Consider the following 27,721-nt stretch of genomic DNA (forward strand, 5'->3'; position numbering starts at 1 on the left):
GTGGTGCCTGTTGGGGGACATAGACATGTCTGTTACATATGCCTGAGGGTTTGAGGTGTACAGAACTGTGCAATTTTGTGCTGGTGTGACTTTCAGTGGCCTTCCAGGGTGCCTTTGTGAGGTGGACATTGCATTTAGTGGCAGTGGTGGGGTTACATTGTGGTGGGGGGTATTATTCCATTGTGGGTACGTGCAGGGGTGGGTGGCTGTGCACAGCGGGAGTGATGTGGGCCTGGTAGTGAGTTGTGGGTAATGCAAGGTGGTGGATGTGGTGGGTAATGGCTGGGTGGGGTGTGGGTCTAGGTGTAGGTTGGTGGGGTGGGGTGGTGCATGCATTGCAGATGTGTTGTATATGGGGTAATTGTAGATGACTTACCCGAGTCCATTCCTCCAGTGAGTCCAGTGAGTCCCTCTGGGTGCAGTATGGCGAGTACCTTCTCCTCCCAGTCGGTGTAGTCGGGTGGTGTTGGTGGCGGTCCTCCCCCAGTCTTCTGCACTGCGATGTGGTGCCTGGATGCCATGCCAGGGACCTTCCCCCGCAGGTCGTTCCATCTCTTGCGGATGTCATCCCTGGTGCATGATGGTGTCCCACTGCATTCACCTTGTTGACAATGGTCTGCCACAGCTCCAATTTCTGCGCGATGGGTGTGTGCTGCACCTTGGACCGGAATATTTGTGGCTCCACCTTCAGGATCTCGTCCACCATGGTCCTTAGCTCCCTTTCGGTGAAGCGTGGATTTTTGTGGGCGGACATGGTGAGGGTGGTGGGTGGTGGATGGCATTCGGACTGGTGGCGGGGTATGGGTGCTCTTGTGTGGGTCGATATGCGTGTCCTGTATGCTGGTGTTCGAAGTCTGGCTCTGGTGCTCTCTGTCTTTTGGTCCTGGTTTCGTTGCAAGGGATTGTGGGGTGTGTCTGGGGGTGTTTTATGGGGTTCTGGATGTGTGTCAGGTGTTTGGGTGATAGGCCTAGCCAATGTGTGCACTTGTTGCTGTTGAATCCACTTGCCGCCCGTGGCGGTCACAGCCCCCAATGTTCGTCCAGCCTCCACTGTCTGCCGAGGTGATTTGTGCATCATTATTTGGAGGGCGGGATGCGGGTGTGCTTGGCGGTGGCGGGGTGGGGTGGGCCTTGATTCCTACCGACAGGGTCCTGGCGGGGAGTGGTGATCTGGGATTTTTTGGCGGGGTTGAGTTTTTCAATCATTATATGGTGGGTTTCCGTTCGCCGCTACCGGCGGGATTCTGTTCACCGCTGACACGGCGGTCGGTGGTCTTTCCCGCCATGTTCATAATTACCGTCTAAGGCTTAAAGTAACATAAATGATTCTCAAAACAAGACTATAAATATACAATCAATCAAACAGTTCTTGTAGAGCGCCAGCTTGTCACCCCAGGGGGTCTACAGACGCTGTAGTGGAGCTGTGTGTCGCATCTTGCTTGCTGTGGTGTTTGAGGAGCCAGGTCTTGAGTTTCCAGAACACAGTAAGATAGGGAGTGGTGCGAAGGTGGAGGGGCAGGCCCTTCCAGGTCTTGGCGGCAAGGTGGGAGAAGGAGCGCCCCCCGGTCTGCTCATGGTTGATGCTGAGGACGTGTGACTTAGCAAGAGTGGCTGAGCGGAGCTCCCTCTTTGGTTGCTGGAAGGAGAGGTATCTGTTGAGATAGGTGGGTACCGTGTTGTGAAGGGCCTTGTACGCGAGGGTGAGGAGTTTGAAGAGGCATCGCTACTGTACAGGGAGCCAGTGGCAATTCCTCAGGTGGGGGTTATCCGGGTTCTTCTGGGGAGGTTGAGGATGAGTCTCACTGAGGCATTTTGGATGGTCTGGAGGCAGTTGAGGAACCGTTTTTCGATAATCCAGCATAGAGAGCTTTGTCCTAGTCCAGGTGACTGGTGATGAGGGATTGGGTGATGTCTTCCTGGTGTGGAGGGGTAGCCATCGGAAGATCTTCCGGAGCATGCAGAGTATGTGGAAGCATGAGGAGGAGACGGAATTGAACTGTTGCCTCATGGTCAGTTGGGCATCCAGGATGATTCTTAGGTTGCATGCTTGGTTCGAAGGTGTAGGCGGGGGTCCGAGGGTGGGCAGTCACCATGAGTCGTTCCAAGGGGATGGTTTGCTTCCGAAGATGAGGATTTCAGTCTTATTGCATTTAAGTCTGAGGCAGTTGGACTTCATCCATTTGGCTACGTCGGTCAGGGTGTTTTGAAAGTTGGCTCTGATTGTATCTGAATTGTCAGAGATGGAGAGGACCAGTTGGGTGTCATCAGCGTATGAAACAACGTGGAGTCTGCGGGAGCATACTACTTCCGTGAGAGGGGCCATTGAAGAGGATGGAGAGTAGGCATTGAAGAGGATGGGGCTGAGGGAGGAGCCCTGAGGAACGAAGCAGCTGATGTCCTTGGGGTGGAGGCATACGGAGGGAGGGGACGGAGGTGATCCATTTGAGAGTGTTGCCCTGGATTTCTGTGCTGTGGAGGCTGGTGATGACAGTGTGGTGAGAGACGGTGTCGAAGGTGGCCTAGAGGTCAGAAGGATGAGGGCCGCTGATCCACAGAGGAGGCGACTGATGTCATTAGTGGCTGAAATTAGGGTGGTCTCTGTGCTATGGTTTATGCAGAAGCCAGATTGGGACAGGTCCAGTAGGTTGTTGAGTTTGAGGTATTCTGAGAGTTGGCAGTTGATGACCTTTCCCCTTATTTTGGCAGGGAATGGGAGGAGTGAGATGGGACAATAGTTCTTGAGCTCGCTGGGGTTGGCTGTGGGTTTCTTTAAGAGTAGTTTCACCTCTTTGTGTTTCCTGGAGTTGGGAACGGTGGTTGTGGAGATGGAGGTGTTAAGGATTTCTGTGAGGGCTTCTCTGATCCTTTCTTTTCCCAGGTTGAAGAAATGGTGGGGACAGGGGTCAGAGGGGGATCCGGAGTGGGTGGAGGACATGATGGTTCATTATGACGGTCACAGTGGCGGTTGGACCGCCGCGGTCATGGCGGTCCAACCGCCACATAATGACAGTGGCGGAGTGGCCACAGTCTAACTGCCGACACCGCCGGGCTCCTGCCAGCCTGCAGCCTGCCGGTCCTAGCGGTTGTAATCCGCTAGGGCAGCACTGCAAGCAGCACTGCCCTGTGGATTACGAGTCCCCATCCGCCAGCCTGTCTATGGCAGTTTACACTGCCATGGAAAGGCTGGTGCAATGGGGGACTTGGGGGACCCCTGGGGGCCCCTGCACTGCCCATGCACCTGGGGGCCCCCATGCACAGCCCAAGCGCGCATTCCACTGCCTGAGTTACGGGCAGTGGAATGCGTGACGGGTGCTGTTGCACCCGCTGCACTGCTACATAGCAGCTGGCTCCATTAGGAACTGGCTGCAATGTTACGGCCCTGTTCCCCACTGCGCCGGCAGGCAGAAACACTGTCATAATGAGGGCCTAGGTCTTCGGTGGGAATCTGTTTCCATTCAGTGATCCGGTGAGGAGGTTTGGGGTGGGTTGGGTGCAAGGCGGTAAGAAGTCGAAGTTGCTGTGGATGTTTATTATCTTGAGGTGTAAATAGTCCGACAGCTTGCTGCAGAGGGGTTGGGAGGGCTGGATGGTGTTCTCAACGGCAAAAGGGCAGAATAAATCTTTTACAACTCTGAAGAGCTCTTTGGTGCGGTTGGCGCTGGTTTTGATGCGGGTGCCCAAGGCAGCTTTCCTGGATTCACTGAGTTGATGGTGGTAGTTGTTAAGGGCACACCTAAAATGGTCGAGGTTGTTGGGGGTTTGTTGGTGTGCCAATGTCTTTCCAACTTCCTGCGTTTGAGGGTCTGGATTTTGGTGGTGAACCTGGGAGGGTGTTTTTTGGGTTTGTTGTTCAAAGAGTTTTTGAGTGGGGCAACAGAGTCGGCAGCGGTCGTGAGCCAGGTGGAGAGGTTTTGGATGCTGCTTTCAAGGGTGTCAGCGGCGTTGTTCTGGATTCTTTGAGGGTGGTGATCCATGGGGCTTCCTTCACCTTGGCCCAGTTTCGTAGGGGGAGAAAGTGGGGTCTGGATGTGGCGTCCGGCAGTTGGTCGATGGTGAACTCTGTGATGTTGTGGTCTGCCCAGGTTACCTCAGGGATGTGGGAGAACTTGATTCTGTCGCCGGAGGAGAAGGGTCAAGAGTGTGTCATGCGCAGTGTGGTGGGGAAGTGACCAGCTGGGAGAGGCCTCTGATGCTCATGTTTTCAATGAGTGTGGTGGAGTTGGCATCTTCTGAGTCTTCTAGGTAGAAGGTGAGGTCACCCAGGACAAGATAGTGGTCGGAGTCTCTTGCCAGTGGTGTGATGAAGTTGGAGATGTGGTTGGAGAAACTGGTGCGGGGGCCAGGGGTCTGTATGTGAGGGTTCCCCTGAAAGTGGTGTTGGTGTCTGGCTTGATCTGGAAGTTGAGGTGTTCCATGATTGGAGTGTCGTCGTCTTTGGAAGTGCAGTTGTTGTGGCCTCTGGGGATGATGGCAATTCCTCCACCTTGCCTGCTGGGGCGGTTGCGGTGGATCATCTTGTATCCGTTGGGGGTGGCGGTGGTGATGTCAATGGTGGATGAGGGGATGAGCCAGGTTTCTGTGATGAACATTACTTCAGGGTTGAGGGTGTCAACATCAGGGCAGTGCACGCTCTACGGGCGACTAGAATGCAAAAATCCAGCACTCTCAAGATAACGTAATTTATGCATTGTGCTGATATGCTGTTGTTTAACCTTTTGCATTGCAGAGTTCAATCCTGAAGACTTATGTTCAAGGTGCATATAAATACTGTTCATTTGCAATGTACTGCTGCAGGCTTTCAGAGTGTGTCAGGGTGTGGTCCCCTTTCCAGGGCCTTCTAGAAGCTTTCCCTGCAGCATGCCTGGGTGTGATTTGTGGGCTGGACCAAGACTCTATATAAGGGAGCCAGCCCAGCTCCATGTGCTCACTATTCAGAGGTCCCGTTGCAGAGCAGCAGCAACTTCCTGAGCTCCAGTTCCGGAGGCCTACTTTGATCTTCCAGGCCTCGCCCTTTCACTTTGCTGGGTGATTCTTGATCAGGGCGGTCAGACGGAGGTCGGGTTGGGCCCCGATCCCGTTCTCAATGGATTTCGAGTTCTTGGGCCTAATTAGCATGATAAATCTATTTTGCTCTTGTGAGTGTGAAAGTGCGCTTGATGTTTAATGACATTTACATGCTGGCATTTGAATCGGCAAGACACACAATTCTTTCTTCATATACAAATCTTGATATTCATTGTGCGCAACCATTTAATGGCATTCACAAGGTTGCATTTGAATCGGCAAGACGCGCAATTCTTTACTTGAGTACAAATCTTGATATTCATTGTGCGCAACCATTTTATGGCATTTACAAGGTTGCATTCGAATCAGCAAGACACACAATTAATTTCCTGTGCTTTTTTCATGTTATTTATTGTACGCTACCATTTCTTGGCATTCATATAGTGGTATTCTAATCGGCAAGACGCACGATTCATTTCCTGTGCTTAATTCATGTTATTCATTGTATGCTACCATTTCTTGGCATTCACATGGTGGCTTTCAAATCAGCAAGACGCGCAATTAATTTCTTGTGTTTTAGTTCATGATATTCAGTGCGAGCTACCATTTCTTGGCATTCACATGGTGGCCTTCGAATCGGCAAGAAGCACAATTAATTTTTTTGTGTGTAATTCATGATATTCATTGTGCGTTACCATTTCATGGCATTCACATGGTGGTATTCGAATCGGCAAGATGCGCAATTAATTTCCTCTGCTTAATTCATGATATTCAGTGTGCGCTACCATTTCTTGGCATTCACATGGTGGCCTACGAATCGGCAAGATGCGCGATTCGTTCCTTGTGTTAAATTCGTGATATTCAATGTGTGCTGCCATTTCTTGGTATTCACTTGGTGGCCTTCGAATCGGCAAGACGCGCAATTCATCTCTTGCGTTTAATTCATGATATTCATTGTGTGTTACCACTTCATGGCATTTACTTGGTGACATTTCTCATGCCTAACTCATGTTATTCATTGTGCACAATCATTTCATGGCATTTATAAACCTTTGTGGAAATCTGCAATGTGCACAATTCATGTTCCTGCATTTTAAGAAAACTAAAGTGTTAGAATTCTAGATGTTATATTTTATGTGCATAATAAGTCCATCTAGTACAATTCATATAATGTTATAAAAACCTTTCAGATTATTTCCTGGTCCTCATGCAAAGACTATTCTTGAATTTGAAAGTGTAATGCTAGAACGTTCTGATGTTTCTAATCCATGTGTAACATTTCATTGAGTGGTTCATTAGAAAATGGTACTAATCTTTCTTGTTTCCCTCACAGGTATCCAGACATCTTGAGCCCTAGTTATTTAAGTTCATGCTTAAGTTATCCATGTTTCCAATATGACAATGCTTAGAGTCATAGCCTAGCAATGATTAATATGGTATAATCTTGATATTGTGTGTTTTAACCTTTTGCTTCCTACAGGTCTCCTTTCCAGCTGTTCCCTACCTAATCCCCTTTTCCCCACTTGGACTCTCTTAGACTCTGTGACATTCTAATCAGAGTATTGGAGCTGTCTTGTGGTGGACTTGTTGGGAACGTGCACAGACCCCGAGGATATGGAGACTCTGACAGAGGGTTTTGATGGTGTTCCAGATTTCAATGGCGTGTTTGCAGAGGGATTGCACATTGAGAAGAATGCAGTGAAGTTGGGCGTGTGGCAGGGACTCCGTTGTGTGGGGTTCTTGGTGGAGCTTCCATCGAATATGAATTGGCATCTGAGGCAGGAGAAGGGCCCCATGGTGGTTTGAGGGAAGGCGATGCAGCAGTTGGAGTTCTGGGACTTGTGTATGAAGTTCTTGATTTCTTCCAAGGAGTACTGGTGCTGGGTCATGTGGCCACGGAATCTGGTGCTGGGCATGGTCCAGGGCCGGATGGGTGCAGACGGGCTTGCCTTTGGTGCACCGGCGGCCTTTCAACTGCGCGCAGTCACGTAGCGACCGCAATTAAGTAGGTCCTGGGGAGGATGGGGTGAAGAGGAGCGGATGGCAAAGGGCGGGAAGGCAAGGAACGGTAGTCGGTGCGGTCGGGGCCTGGGCTGAGTGGGCAAGATGCCTAAGTGCACAAGGGACAGAAACAGAGTGAGATAGAAGAAAAGAGGCTAAAAGGGCACAAAGGACAGAAATTAAGTGAGATGGAAGAAAATAGGCTAAAGGGCACCGGGACAGAAATGAAGCAAGATAGAGGCACAGAGAACAACAGGAGAGCACGACCAAGACTAGGCACAAAGTGTCCAAGAGCAGCAGGACGAGTGGCAGAGGGGAGAGCGGTGCCAGGACCTGATACAGAATCATAATAGGCTTTCCAAACCTCCTAAAAAAGTGCAAAAGAATTAACATCAAAAAGACTAAACACTCAATCAACCTTACACACAAAAGCAATAAGAAAACCTGAACTGGAGGAAACAAACGCTGTCTAATCCTGTTAATCATTTAGCTGTTAATTTTATTTATTTAATAACCTGGACAAGCGGTAACCCTACAAATCCATATTATTGGTGTGCTGGGTCCAGCACATGTGGGCAAAAAGCATAAGAAGGACAAAAAGGACAAAAAGAATTTGGATAAAGGAAATCAGGAAACAGGTGACTAAGTTTGGCAAAAACAAAATCTAAAAAGGGAAGGCATCAGCATTTCAGAAGCTGGGTCAAGAGTCTTCTTTTTAGGGTCATATGAAAAATGTCTAAGTCTCAGCGAAGCATTTCGAAGGGGCAATGGGGGTAAAGAGGACTATGGGGGTGATTCTGACCCCGGCGGTCACGGACCGCCGGGGCAAGGGTCGGCGGGAGCACCGCCAACAGGCTGGCGGTGCCCCGCAGGGCATTCTGACCGCAGCGGTTTGGCCGCGGTCAGAAAGGGAAAACCGGCGGTCTCCCGCCGGTTTTCCGCTGCCCTTTTGAATCCTCCATGGCGGCGCAGCTTGCTGCGCCGCCATGGGGATTCTGACACCCCATACCGCCATCCTGTTCCTGGCGGTTCTCCCGCCAGGAACAGGATGGCGGTATGGGGTGTCGCGGGGCCCCTGGGGGCCCCTGCAGTGCCCATGCCAATGGCATGGGCACTGCAGGGGCCCCCGTAAGAGGGCCCCAAAAAGAATTTCAGTGTCTGCTTTGCAGACACTGAAATTCGCGACGGGTGCAACTGCACATGTCGCACCTTCCCACTCCGCCGGCTCAATTCTGAGCCGGCGTCCTTGTGGGAAGGGTTTTTTGCACTGGGCTGGCGGGCGGCCTTTTGGCGGTCGCCCGCCAGCCCAGTGCAAAAGCCAAAATACCCTCAGCGGTCTTTCGACCGCGGAGCGGTATTTTGGAGGGGGAAGTCTGGCGGGCGTCCTCCGCTGCCCGCCAGACTCAGAATGACCCCCTATATCTTCCAGAGTCCGGCAAGAAGGGTAGAATGGAGCAGGAAGCTGCAATGCTGTCTGGAAAGGGACTGCTCCAAACCCAAGTGGGAAACAATATATTAAAGTTCATAGGACATGATGATTCATCCAGCCATCACTCCATATGACTCAGAAGTTGAATTCATCAAATGGAAATAGGTCATGTGACACAGACTGCAACATCGCTGAAAGTTCTCATCACCAACATGTACATGAAATTCCATCTTGAGTTATCCGTACAAATAGAAACAATTGTATATATAGTCTATTCCACAGTTCCTGAATGTACTGTGCTCATGGTTGGGTTCCCAGGCTCTCTATGTGTAAAACAACAGAACATCTATTACCAAGCTAACATACTTATGAGAACGATGTCTGAAAGAAAGGTACACGTTAACAAGCATGACAACATTTTCTGCACAGAGAAACAGGGCCTTGTAGGCCTCACTTAAGCTAAGCAAAGTGAATTAAAACTGCACATTCTATTATATTAAATAAGGTATATTTAACATTCAAAATTATAAATTCAACATCAAAAAGCTTTAACAATGTTCATGTTACAGTAGATTTTAAACAAAATAACCCTGTTAACCCATTCATATAGTTATGGCGCATAATTACAGACTGTAACTTTTGCATGTTACTTTTAAAATACTTCTTTCATGAAAATCATTATTTATTTAATGCAAACTGTTAATTAACATGATAAACTATAACATGGAAATTAATGTATCTGTTAAACATAAGGTTTTAAGACCATACCACATGCCTTTTGACTAATGACCTGTTCTGTAGCATATTCATATGACTTTCAGTGCACCACTTTACAACACCTATTGGTACTTTGGGTGCACAAAAATGTATAGATTGTCATGTATAGATGATCACTGTAACATGAAGGACAGTATTAACATTTCTGCTACATTAGTCCTCCCTCTGATGGTGAATCAAGCCACCACATAAATTCAATCTCTCATTTTCAATGAGACAGCTCAGGAAAGTTCTTCTGGACACCTCTACCTGATTGATGCCACTGTAATATAGGCAGCATCTAGTCTCCATCTCAAACTCCTCTCCCCTATCTGCTCTCCTTGCTCTCATTTCTTTGAGCTTCTTGATCAACTTATAAAAGACCACCTGGGACTAAGGCACACAAGGCTATTTTCTATATACGCTTTAAGATGGTTCCAAGAGGTCATTTTGATAGTCTCCCAAACCACTTTACAACTGCTGAAAAGCCATTACCTATTGCTTCTCAGGCACCTGTTACTTCTACCTCCTTCAGGTCCTTTTTCAGTTCTGTCATGGCTGCAATATACTTTCTTAGCTCCTTACTATTATCAGGAATGTAAGTGCAGCACTGTTGAACTTCTTACATTTTGCAAACTCCTCCCTCTTTTGTGAGAAGGATGTCTAACGCAAGACAGTTGTGTAAAACCATAAATCTTTCAGCAACCATTTTTGTGTCTACTAGCAAGAAGGCACCTGCTGTATTTGTAGATAGCTTATCTAGTATCGCTGAGAATTTCCTTACCTTGTAAGTTCAGAATCACACCCACATATGGAATTATGCCACCAAAAATATCACCTACAATCTCTGAATCACTGGCTCCTCTTTTAACTCTGGTGTTTGATTTCTCATCCCAAACAGGGTCATTGAAACTTTCTACATGATAAATCTTTGGAAAGACTACTCCTAGATAGCACGTACCATACCATCCTTTAAGCAGCTTGTAATAGGCGTTTTTCCCACAAATGAAATAAACACCTTGTATGGTGGGGCCTTCTCCATAAAAGTCTGCACGCTTTTAAACAAAAACATTTTCATTCACTAGTGCCTATAGAAATTGTGTCAGTTTCAATTATTTGGGTCTATATACACATAATTTCCCTACATATTGCCAATCTTAGACAAGCAATCCTTGATTCACTGCTAATGAAAGAGTTTCATTCCCTTTACTATTTTAGCTTTCATGGCTCCTCTGTCTTCAACTTGTCCAATTAATTCCTTTTCTACTGGAGTAAGGGCGCCAGGTAAGATTATTTCTATGGGGAAAAATTGTTCCAAATGTCAGTGTCAGTTCAGAGAAACCTCCCACTGTGTCAATGTTTTTTGCTTTAGCAACGTTGCTCAAATGTTTTAATGACTGGGGCAATTGAAAAATACAAAGTCATAATTTTAGTAATTATATTGATACTATTCCTGCTGACACAAAAGTGTTAGCAGTAGGCTACAGGAAATTCCATATGTTAAGGGGATACTATGATAAGTGATTTCCTCACAAACTGATGAAGGCAAATATGCGCATAGATAACAATCTTTAACCTCCATAGTATTTACATTTTTGTTTAACAATTTGTAATAGACATCAGTGGACAAATCACCTTTGGATCCATCTGCATGCAATTCTTTCTCATTATGCAAATATTTCTAGTTCACTGTTGACCTTGCAAAATTCAGGGCATCTGTGGATTTAACTTTTTATGAATTACTAAATGTGGGAAAACTCAATCCAGTTAGCAGTAGTATTATTTTTATGACTGGCATAAATAATACTCCTACATATATGTATCTAACCTTATTTGTTTCCAGTAGACTCCATGATTTCTCTAATTTCAGACCAAGAATAAAAATCAAAAAATCAAAATCAAAAATTGCAAATGTGACTGCAGAATATCAACTGTGTTTTTCAGTCCTTTTTATTTTTGAGCAAAGCAAATACCAAAATAGTCTCCATTGCAAAAGTTCAAATTATTTCACAAAAAGTTCCTTGATCTTCTAGAAAGTTCCTAAGGTGTTTCTACGAAAAGTTCAGAAAGTTTCTAATAAAAGTACAAATAAAAGTACAAATGTCTCTAATAAAATCACAGCTCGTAGTCACTAATAATCACTTCCAAAATATAGGTGGTCATTACAACCCTGGCGGACGGTGTTAAAGCGGCAGTAAGACCGCCAACAGGCCGGCGGTAAAAAAAATTGCAATTATGACCGTGACGGAAACCGCCAACAAAGACAGCCACTTTAACACTCCGACCGCCATGGTGGTACAAACAAACAGCTTGGCGGTCACTGCCAACAGACAGGTGAGAGACAATGTACCGCCCACACTATTATGACAGGCCAATCCGCCACCTTTTCCGGGGCAGATTGACCGCGGATAAAAACACGGCAGAAACAGGAATTCCGAAGGGAAAACGCTCACCTCTACACACCCTACGAGGAACGAGGACACCATGGACCGGAACTCCAAATTCTACCTACGATAGCCTTCCTGCTCCTCTACCAAGAGCACGAACGCCGGCGGCGAAGACCACGGTGATTACTGCACCTACGACAGGGGAGGGGGGAGGCAAAAAACAGGGACACACACATGCGACACCCCCACCCAGAACCTCACCCACTACAACACACACACTAATACATGTTGATACATTACCGTTACACCCCCCAAGCCCCCCGGAAGAATGCAAAGACAAAAGGAAATGAGTGTAACCATTGTAATATATTAAAATCCAGTACTCAAAAATATATATACACTATAAACAAATATATACCCTAATAATACAAGTCCAGATATTGCACCATTTATAGTCCGTGGACCACTGGGCCCAAAATGCATGGGCGAGGCCCACACTCGATACCCAATCAAAACAGAGAGAACACTGCAGGGGCATCAGATAGAAATACAACAGGCACCTCAGGGGGAAGAGAAGGGGGACACCTCAGCCGGATGAGTGCACAACGCCAGATCCACAAGGGGGCTCAATGCCCACTGTTCAATCCTGGGGAGTGCGAAGCCACAGTCTCTCAAGTCTCTCCAGTGGGTGGTTTGCCCACTGCATTATCCTGGGGAGTGCAAAGCCACAGTCTCTCAAGTCTCTCCAGTGGGTGGTTTGCCCACTGCATTATCCTGGGGAGTGCAAAGCCACAGTCTCTCAAGTCTCTACAGTGGGTGGTTTGCCCACTGCCATATCCTGGGGAGTGCAAAGCCACAGTCTCTCAAGTGGATAACAGTCTCCACTGGTTCTGGAGGGGGACTGGTGCCCAGAGTGCTTCATCCTGTGAAGGACAGAGGTAATGGATGACAGTCTCCACTGGTTCTGGAGGGGGACTGGTGCCCAGAGTGCTTCATCCTGTGTGCAGGACAGAGGTAGTGGATGGATCTCTCCACTGGTTCTGGAGGGGGACTGGTGCCCAGAGTGCTTCATCCTGTGAAGGACAGAGGTAGTGGATGACAGTCGCCACTGGTTCTGGAGGGGGACTGGTGCCCAGAGTGCTTCATCCTGTGAAGGACAGAGGTAGTGGATGGATCTCTCCACTGGTTCTGGAGGGGAACTGGTGCCCAGAGTGCATCACTCACCCCGTGATGGACCCAGTTGCGTCAGTGCCCCTGCCGCTCATGGGCTAGTGGTGCTTGAGTTGGCGGTGCCCTGTTCAGCGGTGCTTGATTTGGTGGTGCCCTGTTCAGCGGTGCTTGAGTTGGCGGTGCCCGGCCCAGTGGTGCTTGATTTGGCGGTGCCCTGTTCAGCGGTTCTTGATTTGGCGGTGCCCTGTTCAGCGGTGCTTGAGTTGGCGGTGCCTGGCCCAGCGGTGCTTGATTTGGCAGTGCCCTGTTCAGCGGTGTTTGATTTGGCGGTGCCCTGTTCAGCAGTGCTTGAGTTGGCAGTGCCCGGCCCAGCAGTGCTTGAGTTGGCGGTGCCCGGCCCAGCGGTGCTTGATTTGTCGGTGCCCTGTCAGCGGTGCTGAGTTGGCGGAGCCCGGCCCAGCAGTGCTTGTGCTGGTGGTCTTTCATGGCCCAGCGGTGTTTGTGCTGGCGGTCCTTCATGGCCCAGCGGTGCTTGTGCTGGCGGTCCTTCATGGCCCAGCAGTGCTTGTGTTGGTGGTCCTTCATGGCCCAGCGTGGCTTGTGCTGGCGGGGCCCTCCTGGGCAGCTGGAATGGGGCTGGCGGGGCCCTCCTGGGCAGCGGGGCTGGGGCTGCCGGGGCCCTCCTGGGCAGCTGGGCTGGGGCTGGCGGGCCATCCTGGGCAGCTGGGCTGGGGCTGGCGGGGCCCTCCTGGGCAGCTGGGCTGGGGCTGGCGGGGCCCTCCTGGGCAGCTGGGCTGGGGCTGGCGGTGGCCTCCTTGGCAGCTGGGCTGGGGCTGGCGGGGCCCTCCTGGGCAGCTGGGATGGGGCTGGCGGTGGCCTCCTGGGCAGCGGGGATGATGGCGGTCTTCTCCGCCGTGCAGCTCTTCCCAGACTTGGCGGGTTTCTTGTGGCCCTTCCCCACCTTGGGAGGTGTAACAGCTGACTCCATACTCCCACAAGGACCCCTGGGAGCGGCTTACGTGGCTGGAGTCTTCCCCCTCTCCCGCCGGGCACTGGCCAACTTCTGATGCTTCAAGTGGGGGACTGGCTGTGTTGTGGCTCCGTGCCACACTGGCTGTCCTGGTGGCCGGTGCACTCCACATACCTGTGACAACAGGCACCACTGGTCCCGTAGATGTTGTGGCTGAGGTGCTACTTCGGGACCTATGAGATGGACGGGGTGGGGGAGGTGTGGGAAAAAGGTCAAGGCTGGACGGGAAAATTCTTTTGGACACACTGGGACGGGTAGCTGGAGGGGGTTTGGGAGTGGAGGAAGAGGTGGTGGTAGTAGGAGGTGCACGTTTGGTGACTTTGGGTGCAGGTGCATGCGCTGGAGGCTGTCGTGATGTGGATGGCTGTTGGGTGGCTGTGTGCCTGCGTTTGTGTATCTTGGGAGGGGGCGTCACAGACACACGGGAGAGGACACAGGGGACGTTTGAATGGTAGTGGGGGTGGTGACTGCACATGAGCGGGGTGTGCTGGTGGTTGTGCTGGTGAGGGACGTAGTGGCTGTAGAGGTAGTGCATGCAGGTGTGAGTGTAGACGAGACTGGGAGGGAGGAGGGAGACAACAAGGATGGGGACACAGTGGAGGCAGTGGATGTTGGTGTGTCTGCATGTGTGTGTTGCTTGCGTGAGTGCCTGTGGGATGTGTGGTGCTTATGTTTGCCTGAGCTTCCCTGGTGTGGTGAGGTGTGTGCAGGCTGGTCTGATGGTGTGCTTGGGATAGGCAGGGGATTGGGTCTGGGTGGAGGAAGTTGGAGTGGGGAGGCTAGAGACGGGGACAATGGCTGCCATCAGTGCTGAGGCCAGAGTTTGAAAAGCTCGGTGAAGGGCCGCCTGACCCGAATGAATGCCCTCCAGGAATGCATTAGTTTGTTGCAACTGCCTTACTACACCCTGGATGGCATTCAAAATGGTAGACTGCCCAACAGTGAGGGACCTGAGGAGGTCAATGGCTTCCTCACTGAGGGCAGCAGGGGTGACTGGGGCAGGGCCTGAGGTGCCTGGGGCGAAGGTGATGTCCACCCTCCTGGGTGAGCGGGCACGGGGCGAAGGCTGAGGGGCTGCTGGGAGGGGGTGCTGGTAGGGGTGATGGTGGCTGTACCTGTAGATGCGGGGGGCACAGATGTTGCCGCCACCACAAGGGAGCTCCCATCAGAGGACGAGTCTGTGTCGCTGGTGTCAGCTCATGTCCCCGCCGTGGAGCTCCCCTCGCCCTCCGTCCCACTGGTGAATTCCGAGTCCGTAGTCTCGCCCTCCAGGGCCATGTGGGATGTAGCTCCCTCGTGCTCCGGTGCCACTGCTCCTCCGCCTGATGATGCTAATGCACACAGGAACAGGAAGACCAAAAAAAAGGGAGGTGGAGACAGAAGAAAGACATGTTGAGTGCATGGATTACCGCTACCGTTGCCGGACAAGACAGACACAGAGGCCCCCTGCACTACGCCGCACTCTCCACAGTGCAATTCCTGGGAAATGGCTTACAAGGCTATGGACGACATCTGCACACATAGATGACAAAGGGGCATGAATAGCTGTACTTGGTACTCTACAGAGGTGGGGTGGGGGGCCACAGGGCCATGCCTTACAGAGGGGCTTAGCCTACGGAACTCGCCCTGGCCTAGGGAAACCCACAGCCCTCCTCCCCCACCCAGACAACTCCACTGCGCGCAAAGTCAGCTGAATGAGAGTGTACTCACCCCCTTGTGTCTGCTGTGATGCCCTCAAGCACCCATCCAACTCCGGGTAGGCCACCGCCAGGATCCTGAACATCCGCAAGCGCCGTCTTCTTGCTCCAGCGGCGAATGTCCTCCCATCTTTTCCGGAAGTGGGTGCCCCGTCTGTGGTAGACCCCCAGGGTCCGGACGTCCTTGGCGATGGCACGCCAAATATCTTTCTTCTGGTGGGTGCTGACCTACGTGAAATGTACATGGAAGAAGAGAAGTCATTACCAACTGCACCATCAAAGTGAGTGGCCCCCATCCCTACCCTTGCCATGTGGCACATGCACTCACCGTCTTACATGCACGCAGCACTCTGCCCCCTTCCTTCTTACATCCAGCCCTCTTCACACAGGCATATCCCATACAACATGCTCCCTGTGTACTTACCTGTTTGTCTGGAGGACCGTAGAGAAGCGTGTACTGGGGGAGGACCCCATCAACGAGCTTCTCCAACTCCTCCGATGTGAAGGCAGGGGCCCTTTCCCCAGACACTCGAGCCATTGTCTCTTCTAGACTGAGGTCACAGCAGCACTTGCAGTGTAGGTCCTCTCCTGTCGAAGATCAGGTATCGAGTGATTGAAGTGATAGAAAATGGCGGTCACGTCCGCGGCGGTCACGTCCGCGGCGGTGCGTACCATCACCGCCGGCGTACATCGTCATTGGCTCCTGGGACCCATAGGGTCCAATGTTAACCAATGCAGCATTGCGCCGCGGTCTCTGACCGCCTACCGCGACGGTGTACAATGCCAGAGCAGTTAGCTCACATCCCATTGTCCCACTTTAGAGGTCAGGCAGCCGCCATTTCAGGGGCCCACATGGCCTCATATTCAACTGCGTCACACATACCTAGGCCTAGTCTCAACACACATACAGGCCACCTTTTGTGTATCATTGGTGCTCTGTGTAAACTGTGGGTACGTACCTCTGAGTTGTTTGACTCTGTGCTCGCTGTTGTCCTTCATAGGCACCGTCCGCTGGGACATGTGAGGAGATGGCGGCATCCTCCAGTGTACCGACCGTTGGTGGACCTGTCGACAATGGAGGAGCGACATTAGATAATCACCTACAGGTTTGACCATGCCACAATACAGGAACTGTGTACCCAGTAGGAGCCAGACCTGATGTCAGCAATCCGCCATCCCACAGGAATCCCCCCTCAAGTGCAGGTGCTGTCAGTGCTCCATTTCCTTGCAAGTGTGTCATTTCAAACAACTGTGGCCATGGCATCAGGGATGTCCCAGCCTATGTTTTCCAACGTATTGTCCACAGTGCTGTCTGCCCTTCTTAAACAAATGTGGAGCTACATCGTTTTCCCTCAGGTGGAGGATTGAAAGGTGATTTCTATGCCCTGGGACATATCCCCAACATCATAGGTGCCATTGATGGGACCTATGTGGCTTTGCCCCCCCCCCCCACACACACACAGGAGTGAACAGGTGGACAGAAACCGGAAGAGTTATCATTCTGTGAATGTACAGATGGTATGTTTGGCAGACCAGTACATCTCCCCTGTGAATGCCATGTTCCCTGGCTCAGTGCATGACGCCTACATCCTGCGGAATAGCAGCATCCCTTATGTGATGGGTCAACTCCAGAGGCACCTTGTGTGGCTATTAGGTGAGCCCCTGGAAGCAAGACAGTGGGAATGGTTGTCTGGGGTTATCCCTACAGGTTAGTGCATGTCTAACAGTTGTCCCTTGCCATTTGCAGGTGACTCTGGGTACCCCAACCTGTCATGGCTACTGACCCCAGTGAGGAATCCCAGGACCAGGGCAGAGGAATGCTACAATGAGGCCCATGGGCGAACTAGGAGGGTGATCGAGCGGACCTTCGGCCTCCTGAAGGTCAGGTTCAGGTGCCTCCACGAGACAGGTGGATCCCTAATCTACTCACCAAAGAAGGTGTGCCAGTTCATCGTGGCCTGCTGCATGCTTCACAACGTGGCTGTGCAACGACAGGTGCCTTTTCTGCAGGAGGATGGTCCAGATGGCGGTGTTGTGGCAGCTGTGGAGCCTGTGGACAGTGATGAGGATGAAGCAGAGGAAGAAGACATGCAGAACAGGGACTCAGTGATCCAACAATATTTCCAGGGAAACACAGATGAGAATACAATCATGCCTACTACATGTACTTTTACCCTACTACCTCTATCCTGTCTGTCGTTTTCACCCAGTGTATGGTCACTGAGTTGTCACTTTCCCTTACGGTTTCACAGATGTGGGTCCCACTGTGTGTCATCTGCTTAAATTCTTTAGGTGTGTTTATTTAAATGCAAAATATTGGAGGGGGAAGTTAAATGGTGAGGGCTGATGGCGGAGGAGTGTCCATGGCAGAGTCCAGTCTATTAGTTCCACAGGTGCATTGCCCATATGGGCATAGGAAGTGGAGCTGGGGCAGTTTAATCATGGACAGGGTGACAAAGTGGGACAGTAGGATGACAATCAGGGTGGTCTCATTTCTTGGTGGGGGTCTTGGCATTGTTCTCTGTCTTGTTCCTGGATCTCAGGGACCGTTTGTGGGGTGGTTCTCCGTCTGCAGGGGGTGGGGTGCTGGTGTAGTGGTCCTGTGGCGGGGCGTCCTGTCCACTAGCGCCGGCGGAGGTGGTGGGCAGTTCATCGTCCATGCTAGTGTCAGGGGCCCCATGTAGTGCCACAGTGTCCCTCCTGGTGTTGAGTACTTCCTTCAGCACCCCTTCGATTGTGCCCAGGGTGGAGCTGATGGTTCTGAGTTCCTCCCTGAAGCCCAAATACTGTTCCTCCTGCATGCGCTGGGTCTCCTGAAACTTGACCAGTACCGTTGCCATCGTCTCCTGGGAGTGGTGTTATGCTCCCATGATGGAGGAGAGGGCTTCGTGGAGAGTGGGTTCCCTTGGCCTGTCCGCCCCCTGTCGCACAGCAGCCCTCCCAGTTCCCCTGTGTTCCTGGGCCTCCGTCCCCTGGACCATGTGCCCACTGCCACTGCCCCCAGGTCCCTGTTGTTGTTGGGGTGGTGGGTTATCCTGGGTTCCCTGTAGTGGTGGACACACAGCTGATTGACGTGTCCTGGGGACGGAGGTATGGGCCTGCTGGGTGGGTGCTGTGCTGGTGTTTCCAGAGGGGGGAAGGTCTGTGGTGGCCTGTGCCTGTGTGAGGGGAACCGACTGTCCAGAGGTCCCTGATGGTCCGGGCTGGTCATCTAGATCCAGTTGGACAGAGCTGCTGTCATCACTGTGGGCCTCTTCTGTGGGTGGAGTGGACATGTCTGGACCCTCCTGTCTGGTGATGTTGGGTAGGGGTCCTACAGGGGTGGAAAGGCATGATTATTGCATCTGTGTGTGCCATGGTGTGCAATGGGTGGGTGACTGTGTACCCCAGTGCTGGCATTCCTGTGTGGGAGCTTGTGTGATGATGGTTTAGGGGGTTGTATGGCTATGTGCAGTGTGCATGCTTTAGTGATGGGTGTCCATGGCTTGTTGTTGCATGCAGGGCTTGGTATTGGGATGGGTGGTTTGTGATATTTTTGGTACATTTGTGAGGAGTTGGAGTGATGGGGTGAGGGCGAGGGTGGGGGTATGTGATAGCATGCAGCTAGGGTGGGGGATGTAATAGTAAAGCTTTGACTTACCAGAGTCCATTCCTCCAGCTACTCCTGCGAGGCCCTCAGGATGCAGAATCGTCAAGACCTGCTTCTCCCATGTTGTTAGTTGTGGGGGAGGAGGTGGGGGTCCGCTGCCAGTCCGCTGAACCGCCAGGTGGTGTCTTGAGACCACGGAACGCACCTTCCCCTGTAGGTCGTTCCACCTTTTCCTGATGTCCTCTCGATTTCTTGGGTGTTGTCCCACTGCGTTGACCCTGTCCACTATTCTTCGCCATAGCTCCATCTTCCTTGAAATTGAGGTGTGCTGCACCTGTGATCCGAATCGCTGTGGCTCTGCCCGGACGATTTCCTCCACCATGATCCTGAGCTCCTCCTCCGAGAACCTGGGGTGTCCTTGTCGTGCCATGGGGTGGTGTAGGTGATATGTGGGGTGGAGTATGTGGTGATAAGTGTGGTGATATGTAGTGGTGTGTTGTGTGAGGTGCGTGGAAGTTGTGTGGGTGATGGTGTTATGTGCCTGTGGATGCTGTTGTACTTGCTGGTGGTGTCTCTCTCTGGCCTTCTTTCTGTATTTTATGTTGTGGGGGTTTGTGGGTGATGTGGGTGTGTGTTTTATATTGTAATGGGTGTGTGGGAATGGTGTGTGTATGTGTCTCAGGTGTGTGTATTTTGAATTGTCCAATGTAGGGATGTTTTGTAGAAGTGTGTGTATTTTGAGCACAGCGGTATGTACCGCCAATGGAAAACCGCAGTTGAAAGACCGTTGCGTGGATTCATGTGTCGTGATAGTGTGGGCGTATTTCTGTTGGCGTGACGGTGGAGGTTTTGTTATAGCCAGTTTATCACTGACCTTTGGTGTGGCGGACTTGTGTGGGTGTCTGAATTTTGGTGGATTCCGAGATGTGGGTCATAATAGCTGTGGCGGGATTCCGCTGCCTGGGCGGTGTGTTGGCGGTCTTCTGCACGGCGGTAAGCGGCTTTTACCGTCAATGTTGTAATGAGGGCCATGATGTCTTTGTTCATCAAGCGATAATAGGATGCCATAGTTCAGCTCCACTGCAATCACAAACTCAAGAATGTTGAACTGGATTCGTATTGTTATAGCAACAGGTTGCAAATTCTTTCTCCCATTCATTTGCTGCAAAATGTGTCCATTCAGGTTCTGAGTATTTTTGACTAGCAACTCTCCTTTTTGATCTCTGAGTTATTTGACTTTCAGCATCACTGTTACTTTGACTTGAACCTCAGTTTCTTCCCTAGCCATTGGGGGCACTTGTACAGCTGGTACAGTTTACTCACTTTGACAGTTATCTCCAGGCACAACCTTTCTTGTTACAGCCTCTGGTGCTTTGTCAGCATCTGAGCTTCCATGAGTCAACTGATTCTGTCTCAACCCTTCTGTACCAACCACTGCTGTTGACTCGCTCAGACCACCCTCAGACAGCAATTGTGCTGTACTTGTTGCTTGTCCAGCCCCAACAGATTGACTAACCCTCTCCCTCACTGTAACTGACCCTTCAGGAACAGGTGTTGTATTATCTATGGAACCTGGGACTTTGCAAGTGTGGCCTGCGTGCACCCAGTTAGTTAGACCAGCACACTACATAGCTGTCGTAGTGACCAACAATACCTGGTGGGGCCCCTTCCAACATGGTTCTAAGCAGGACTTCATTTGTTTCTTGACTATGACTCAGTCACCTGGACACAGATCATGGCAGAGCTCCTGCTGCGGTTATACGGTAGCTTCTCCAACCTTATGAGACACAGAACGAAGCACTTCAGCTAGACCTTTGCAATAATCCAATACTGAGCCAGCCGTAATATTTAAAAGTGCATTTCCAGGCACAGTTGGCAATCTCATGGCTCTACCACTGATGATTTCATGAGGCGACAAGCCAGTCTTTCTGTCTGGAGTACTTTGTATGCTCATCAGAATACGAGGCAACTCATCTGGCCATTTCAGAGTGGTGGATGCACATACTTTTGCCAGTCTGGACTTCAGAGTTCCATTAACCTGCTCCACCAATCCAGAAGCCTCAGGTTTATAACTACAATGTAGTCTTTCCTCAACTTGCAATGCCACAAATAATAATTTTCAGGACCTCACTGTTGAAGTGTGTCCCTCGGTCTGACTCTAGAGAAGTCAGGAAGCCAAACCTCGGAATCAACTCTCAAAGTAACAGCTTTGCTATTGTGAGACTATCGATTGTCCTGCTCGGGTAGGCTTCAACCCAACTATAGGAAATGCACACAATGACCAAAATATATCCCAGTCCATTGCATGCAGGTAACTCAATGAAGCCTAGCTGCATTCTGTTGAATGGTCCTCCTGATCTGCCTATGTGACTCGGTATGACTACTGTGCGTATCCCTACATTCATCTGCTGGTATATGACACATCTGTGACACATGGCTTCTGCTATCAATCTGAATCTGGGGTTAAACCATGTCTGCCTAAAGGTTATAATCGTTGCATCATAACCTATATTGGCTTGTCCATGATAGTGTCTAGCCATGGGTGGTAACAATCTCTTTGGTAACACACCTCTCCCATCACTTGAAACTCAAATATCATCTTCATCTCTTTTGATACAACCTGCTCCAACCCAACTCTGCTGTTCCTCTTGTGCCATTACTTCCTGCAATCTTTTAACTTCTTCCCATGTATCAACAGCAGTTAACAGGAACTATTCACTTGTCCCATCATTTGATTCATTACGCCACTCTCCATTAAAGGAAGTGCAGCTTAGGGCACAGTATCCCGCCACTTTGTCTGCATATGTGTTTCCCAAAGTTACATTATCAGTGAAAATTGTCACTTTTAGCTGATCAGGAATACAGCATGCTCCAGTAAGAGCAACCAATTTATCTGCTTGGGCAGAAAAGACTCTTTGAAGCCAGGAAGCTTCAATGACACCTTTGCAAACTGCATAACCATCTCTCAGGGTACCATCTTTGTCTCTTAAACAGGAGCCATCAACAACCATTATATAATCATTTTCAGATAGGAGAACATCTTGAATGTCAGGTTTCGGCTTGTTTCATAGTTCTGTAACATCAAGACAGCCATGCTCAATCTCATTCAAACAATCATTTACAGCTTCTTCAGGGACAGGCAACAGATTTGCAGGAGCCAACATAGTGCAACATTTCAACTGGACAGTGGTGAGGCGAGGATGACCTGTTCATATCGGGTCAAATGTGCGCTTGTGAGAGACCCTGAGTTTTGGTTCGGGTTAACAATATTTCCACGGAGTGAGGTACAAAAATGTTAAGGGGGTGACCTATAACAATACTTTTGCACTGTTCTATGCTGACGCTTACTGCTGCCACAGCTTTACAGCAACCAGGCAAAACTGAAACCACAGGATCAAGTGTAGCGGAAAAAGCAAGCCACAGGCTTGTTTGCATTTCCATGCAATTGAGTCAAAATTGAAAGAGTGCATCCCTCCCTCTTACAACAGTACAAAGAAAAACATTTGTTATAGTCATGCATTCCAAGAGAAGAGGCATGACAGAGATTTTCTCTCAGCTCTGTGAAAGCATGTTTGCAGATGTCATCCAATTGTACCGGATTCAGAAACATCCTTGTATGTCAGCCTCTGTGAAGGTGTCAGGCTGTGCCCTGCACAGAGAAGAGGCATGACGGAGATTTTCTCTCAGCTCTGTGAAGGCATGTTTGCAGTTGTCATCCAATGGTACTGGATTCAGAAACATCCTTGTATGTCCGCCTCTGTAAAGGTGTCAGGCCCTGCCCTGCATCATTGGTCAACATATCCTAGGATCCTTAGTCAACCATGTTTTTACTCAGCCTCGCACTAACTATGCCTTTGTAGAATATTGTTTTAACCTATCCTTGTTTTATCTGGCCAATACTTGTATAGACCAATGCTTGTTGTCAAATCATCCTGTAATAGCATCTTTTTGTAATACTGGGGTAGAAATTATTTTGCACTGACCAATGCTTGTTGTATTTTGGGGGCTCACACCTTTGAATGCTTGTTGAACCTCTGGGACCATATCTTCCCTCTTGCCAGCACACGTTGCCTGCTGCAGCAGTCTATACGTTGCTAGGCAACTCACCACATTACTTCCTGTTAGCTGCACTCGAGGTCATGTGTTTACAAGCCTTTCTCAGCAGGGCTATAAATAACCACACCCACCACAGAGCTTTGCTTGACTTCACTTGGATTTCCTGCCCTGTTATTGGAAGGAGGCTCTCCTGCTACTTAAATCTTCCACCTCCAGTTTACTGATTCCTCTGGCTCTGCCTGACAGCTAAGTGGAGTGCTTGCCTTTGACGTCTGCTGCAGTGTATAGTGCTTTTTGAACACTCCGGATGACAGATAAGTGAAGTGAGTCTGCAGAACGAGTTAAGGCTTTTTGAAACATTGTTAATTGAGCAATCTTTACACTTCAAAAACCGATTAAACTAAAATCGGACTGTTTGTGTGCGTGCTTGTAACATTTTGGGACACAGGTGCATCGCGCTAAAGACAATTCTAGACATTATGCATGGACATTCATATGCTGAGTGTTGTGTTTAAGCTGACTTCCTGTTATGATTATAGTTACCTTTTGAGTGTTGTGTGACATTGACATATGTGGTAGTGGCTGTTATTTCCAAAAGTCTCAAACCAAGGCTAGTGAACCCTATTTACGTGAATCATTGAGAACGTGGCCTACCTATTCTGAGATAGATCAACCTATCCCAGTGTGAATAACCTTAAAAATGAGGAGAGTGATCACATGAGAGAGGTCTCTACTTAAGTGCCAGGTGATTGCAAACTGTTCTTTACCTTGTGCTCTATGCATACTCAGTGGGCCCCTCTGTAAGTGTCATTAATACCTGTTTCATTTGCTTCGTACCAGAACCTGCAGAAAACGCAGCCTGACAGAGAGCGCTCAGTGACCCATTTCCAATCGAAGAACAAGGAGCCCGGCTGGACCAGGTGGCAAGACGGGCAATGTCTCTCTCTTCTTTCTCTCCTCCAATCCCCCTTCCCTTTTGGGACACCTGCCAAGACTTCTTAGAGAAGTCAGGAAGTATTGTGAGGTGTCCTGGGAAGTCAGGGGGATATACGTCACTTCTGCAGATGTCGTACTTTTCAGGTGAGTGGTTCCGACAAAAGGCTTGGCCAAAAGTATGGAATCCACTGATGACAGCAGCCACCCATTTCCAGGAACATTCTGACTTCTTTCTGAGTAGTAGAAGGATGCACTTTCAGAATTGCTGAGATTCTTTCTTACAACAACTTCTGTACACCTTTCTCAATGTGGTGACCTAGGTACAGAACTTCTTTCTGACAATTCTATAATTTAGTTCAGGAAACTTTATGTCCATTCTCTCCAAAACGATTTAAAAGAGCTATTGTGTCTCTCCTCAAGGCTTCTTGAGTGTTTGATGCTACAAGTAGGTTATCAATGTACTGGACCAAGACTGAATGATAGGGCATTTTAAGTGACTCCAGGTTCTTTTTCAAGATCTGGTTGACAATGGATGGCCCCTTGGCATACCCTTATGAAATCCGGCACCATTTTAAAACACGACTGCTAAACCAAAACGCAAAGAGAAACTGGCTCTCCTCATGGAACGGTACAGAAAAGAACAATTAGTAAAGGTCAATCACGGTGAACCATTCTGCTTCGCATGAAATTTTGGAATAAAATCACTGCTGGATTTAGTACCATGGGACAGAGAACAACAATTTTGTTTACTTTTCTAAGGTCTTTTCCATTGGACTTCCACAGTTTCACAATGGGTGAGTTACATGGACTGCCCGTTATCTCCTTTAGGATACCCTGTTCAATTAAACAATTTATCAAGGGAGTAATTCCTGAAATTGTCTCAGGTGTCATGTTACATGGGGGAATTTTCAGATACACTGTGTTTTGTTTCACTGTTATTTTTACAGGTTCACCTTCTTTATTTAGTTCTATCTCTTTTCCTGAAAAATCCCAGACTTCAGGTGACACAGTGTCTATCAGAACCTCTGGCAAATCATTACATTTCAGCATTGGGTACAATGTGACATTCATGTACTGATTCACAGTTTTACACAGAACATCCTCAATGTTTGTTTGATTGCATCTCTATTCCATGGGGTGTGCAGCTAATGAAGCAATTTAAATTACACAACAGGTCACGTCCTAGCAAGCGCACAGGGCTAGAATCATAGACCACGAATTAATGTTCATCCTCAAAGGAACCTATTTTTACAGGGACAGGTTCTGTCACTGGGTTGGACAACTGTTTTTTGCATCTCTTAAACCTGAATTCTTCTTCCTGAAAGGGGTAAATTTGGTACTTCTGCTGTTCTGACAGTGGAGGGTGGAGCCCCAGTGTCAACCAAAAATGATACATGGTAACTATATTTAATTGGCATCTACATAAGGACCATGCTGATCTACCTCTAAGGAAGCACATGTAGTCTTCGTCATCTGAGCAATCCACCTGAACAATTTCTGAGAATCCTTATCACTCAATCGATTAAAGGAAACTGTGATGAATTGATTCACATCTGCATTTGCTATCTGATTTAAATTCTGTTGAGGAACAACTGTCTGCTGCTGAGCCATTGGAGCTTGTGGTATCTGCAGCTGTTGTCCCTGGGGCAAATTCACATTTTGCATTTGAGGTGGTCTTTGAACTCTCTGTACTTGAACCTGATTATTATCTTGTGGCTGCATTACACCCCCATTTTGCATCTGATTATTATTCACAATAAGGGGACACTCCCTCCTCGAATGTCCTAAATTTCAGTACGTGTGACCCGGACTACTTCTGTTCAAAGACTGGACATCCACATTACCATTTGGATCTACCTGAGCACAACGTCCTCTGCCTTTAGGTTGTAAACATTAGTTCCCTGCTGTTGCCCTTCTTGCATGCCACCAGTGTTCACTATCATCTGCCGACTTTGACTAGCTTTCTGTGAAGCTTTAAATTGCATAAACATTACTTTTTCTGTCATTTTTTTCTGCCTCAATTCCAACTCATCACTGCAATGCTTTGCGTACAGCAGGATTTCACCTACTGGCTTGTCCTGCCAACAAATCAAATGCTCCTGAATCATTTCACTTATCTCTGGTTTCAATCCTTGCACAAATCTGAACACAAAATGACCCAAATCTTTAGCTTCTATTGTTTCAGTACCACTGAAATGTTTAAAAGCCTGCAACAACCTCTCATAATAAGAATGAATAGACTCCTTAGATTCTTGAGTCATCGTATCAGTTCTCAGTCAAATATCATCTTTCGGGGAAACTTTCAAAAAGCCAGTTACCTTGTAATACTTTTCATCACCTCTTCCGATGGTGCCCCTGTTACTAGATCTCTTGGAGGCTCACTTTTGGGCTACTCAGCAAAAAACTTGCACTCAGTGTGCAAATCACTTTGAAATACAATGTCAAACAGAGTATTCAAATCTTACCACAAGCATTTTGAAAGTTTCACAAACCTTATTGTCTGCTTATACCATTTCACTGGTTTCTCTCTCAATTTCAGGTAATCACTTGTACATGACAAAACATCACTTCTACTCCAAGGTGAATGAGCATAACCAACACTTGGAATTTTTCTAAAAGGAAGCATTTTCATATTAGCCTCGGCTTGATTTGCTCCTGCCAGAGGCATATCTGTTTTCCCTTTCTTCTGCTCTCTTTTCTTCACCCATCTACCTTCCTACTTATCTAACGCTTCCCATTTCTGGATGTATGTGATCAATTGTCCTATTTGTAGTCTCATTCTAAGAGTCTTCATGTTTGCTGTATCCTTCGCACTGAACTCCAGTCTGCAACTTCTCTTTAAGGGCTTTGATTTCCCTAAACCCACATCATATTTTTTGGCCACTTCAGGTAACCTTTCATAAGCCTGTCCTGCACGTTTGGTATGTCTTTGCACATGAACCTCAGTTCGTCCTCTTTGTGTATCTCTAATAGGGCAGTGTCTAAAGTTCCCAATATAATTTCATTTAATTCCAACTTCAGTCTGGACACATTCAGTGATCTGCCTTTCTCAGGAAGGTTATCTGCTTTTACACTATGATTTGCTACACCTGTTGCACCTTCAGGACTCAAATTATTTAGCCAATCATTTAATTGCTGTGCAGTATAACCTCTCAAACTTACTGAATTGTTCTGTAACACTTCTGCTCTCGAAATACCTGCAATTTGCTGACCTGGGGTACTTACAATAGACATGTCTTCTGGTGTGTTTGGCATCTGCTCCGATCTGGGCACAAAATAAGGTGAGGATCTCTGAGGAAACCTTGCATCAGGAGTAAATCTGTGTGACTTATCAAGGTTGGAGCACTGAATAATTTGAATATACTGATCTCTGCACACTGTTTGTGGTGTCATCGCATTGGATGTAACTGGAATATCGGGAACGGTCTGGACATTTAGGCCCATATTTATACTTTTTTTGCACCGCATTTGCGTCATTTTTTGACGCAAAAGCAGCGCAAACTTGCAAAATATAATTGCATTTTGTAAGTTTGTGCCGTTTTTGCGTCAAAAAGCGCAAAAATGTGGCGCTTAAAATGTGTAAATATGGGCCTTAATGAGTGTGCATTACTTCCAGACATACCTGGAGTGTACAAAGGCACAACTGGCCCAATTGTTACAGGAACT

The sequence above is a fragment of the Pleurodeles waltl genome, chromosome 3_1, assembly GCF_031143425.1.
Source record: "Pleurodeles waltl isolate 20211129_DDA chromosome 3_1, aPleWal1.hap1.20221129, whole genome shotgun sequence".
In the NCBI taxonomy this organism is placed as follows: Eukaryota; Metazoa; Chordata; class Amphibia; order Caudata; family Salamandridae; genus Pleurodeles; species Pleurodeles waltl.